Genomic DNA, 2,685 nt, shown 5'->3' with positions numbered 1-2,685 from the left:
GTAGATAAGTCTTCTCTTTCCCCCTCTTCTTGTTTTCTTGGATTGGGGATTCAAGGAATGCTTGTAATCTCTATTCTTTCGGGTTTTCTTCCTCGATTCATGGAGTAGATCTTGTATTCTAGGATTAAGGGAGTATTTGTATGATGGATTGATGTAATCTCTTATGGATTTGCTATTTTCTTGTTTCAATGACATTATCTTGCTTGTATCAATTAGATCTTGAATGATTGATGGTGGTTTGTGCTTAATTCTCATTCTTGATTGATTGTTTGGATTTCTTATGGACTTGGTAAGGATAAACTCTCACTCGATCATCCGAGGGATCCACGTGACAAGTGCAAGCCCGTGTAAGGACGTTTGAGAGATAATATTGAAGAGGAAATGGGAATATTCAAGAGAGTAGGATGGATTCTATGATTAGCTTCTTGTATCTTTATAGATTAATAAGTTGTGGGCTTCTATGTTGATATCCGAGGAAGGCATAGTAATAGGTGCGCTTCTGTGTAAGGACAACGTAGGTTCATGTCTCATTAATCCTATTTAGATACATTTCTCAGTCCTTAGCCGGTTGTCTATTGCAAGAGGGAACCGGCAACTTTCTACATGTTTGGCAATTGAGGAATAAGAATTGGTGAACCATTTACATTCAAGAAATCTTACAAAGAAACCGAAACTCCTAGAATCTCCCTTTATCATAACCCAAAACACTAAACTCTTGTTTGTTGATCTTTAATATTAGATTTGTTTACCTTTACTTTGCTTTTGAAACGATTGGATAGTTGTTTAGCTAATTCGCATTGAGACATTTCTAGTGCTTATTCTAGTCCCTGTGGATACGATAATCTTTTATATTACTTGCGACATTTCCGTACACTTGCGGAGCGTAATAAGTTTTTGGCGCCATTGCCGGGGACTGCGCTATAACATTAGGAATTATCAATTGAGTTAGACTAAACATAATTTTTTTTTCTTTTGATTTGCATAGTTATAACTAATTGTTAGAATTCTGTTTTCGTAAGTTTTTCCTTTCTTGAATAACATTCTTGACAACTCTTTTTGTTGGAATTCTAATTCTAATTCTAACTTTGCATTCTTGATTTCTAGTACTCTAATCTAACTTTTCTCTGTTTTCTCTTTTGATCTTGTTTCTTTCTTCTTTTCTTTTGTAAACATATCTTGCAATTTTTAGCATATGAATTATTCTAGACATTTTTCTTTTTTCTTTTATCTTTTCTTTCTTGTTTTCATTATGCACTTTCTTTCTTGCAATTTAAATTCTGCATTTGCTTTCTTGCTTTTCATATTGCATTTTATTTCTTGTTTTTGATTCTTGATAATTTTCTTTTTCTTCTTGAATATCCATGAGCACTAACATGTCAAGCAGGACCATGAGAAATTTTTCTACACCCTTTTCTGCAAGATTTTTATCTCCCATTGTGCAACCTCAAATTGAAGTAGAAAGTTTCCAACTAGACCCAGAGATAATTTTCATGATACAAGGTCACAAATTTGGAGGAGAAGTATCAGAAAGTCCTTATCTGCATCTTGAAACATTTTTAGAGATTTGTGATTTGGTGAAATGTGAAGGAGTATCAGCAAATGCAGTTCGATTGATGACATTTCCTTTCAGTATCAAGGATAAAGCAAGGACTTGGCTATATTCTCTCTGTCCTCAAAGCATCACAAGTTGGGAACAATTGGAGAAGCAATTTCTGAATCATTTTTTCCCTCCAAGTAGAACGGTGTATATGAGGAATTGCATAACAAATTTTTCTCAGGCATATGGAGAATCATTATTTGAAGCATGGGATAGATTCAAGAGTCTTCAAAGATAGTGCCCTCATCATGGTTTTGAAAAATGGTTGATTTTGCACATATTCTATGGGGGAATTTCTTTCTCAGACAAGACTTTTTGGATTCATCACCTGGAGGTTCTTTTATGGACAAAAGTGTAGATGAAGCTTATTCGTTAATTGATCAAGTGACATTGAACCTCCATGAATGGTCGAACAAAAGTTGGATGGAATTTCCCTCAGATATTCAAAAAGTGCAAGCTATAAATGTAAGAGAGCCTGTCAAACAAAATGAAATTCAACCACCTAAAAATGTTGAAATTCACAAGTCACAGAGTGAGGAGTTCAAACATTTGGGGGCAAAGCTTGATAGTATTGTTTCAAAATGGTTTAAAGAAGATCCCCCTCCTACACAGTCAAGATCCAATGAAAAGTGTGATGATGTTAGGTTGAGAAGTGGAAAAAATCATGAAGAACTTCTGAAGAACGACATGTTTAGAATTGAGGAGAAGAATAATAGAAGATCACAAGAACTCAGTTCCATTTCTCTAGGAAGTTCCCAAAGGCCAGAAGTACCTTTCCCTCAACGATTAATCACACCAACATTAGATAAGCAAGTTGGACCTCCTCCAAAAGCTCAAAGGGAATTTGGGAAAAAGGGAGTTCAGTCTTTTCCAGGACCTTCACTAAGGGTTCCTTTTCCACAAAGGTTAGTGGGGGTCAATGAAAATAAAGACTTCGGCAAATCCTGTGACACTAATATGGTTGAGTGTAGATTTTTGAATATATATGAAGATGAAGATTTTTCAGATGAGGATTTTATTGATAATGTAGTGGTAAATAAGTTTTCAGATCTATCTCAAAATTTTATAAGGTGTTATAGTGACATCGA

At 34.8% G+C, this 2,685-nt stretch overlaps 1 non-coding gene across 1 annotated transcript; it reads right to left on the bottom strand.

Annotated features, from left to right (window-relative positions):
* Positions 1–1,746: 1,746 nt before the first annotated feature.
* LOC122044571 lies at positions 1,747–1,852 on the bottom strand. The gene has a single exon (XR_006129606.1). It is a non-coding gene; the product is annotated as a small nucleolar RNA R71 (small nucleolar RNA).
* Between the last annotated feature and the right edge of the window lie 833 nt (positions 1,853–2,685).

The sequence above is a fragment of the Zingiber officinale genome, chromosome 2A, assembly GCF_018446385.1.
Source record: "Zingiber officinale cultivar Zhangliang chromosome 2A, Zo_v1.1, whole genome shotgun sequence".
In the NCBI taxonomy this organism is placed as follows: domain Eukaryota; kingdom Viridiplantae; phylum Streptophyta; class Magnoliopsida; order Zingiberales; family Zingiberaceae; genus Zingiber; species Zingiber officinale.
The sequence above is the reverse complement of the archived record's forward strand: the minus strand, read 5'-3'. Positions and strand labels throughout refer to the sequence as shown.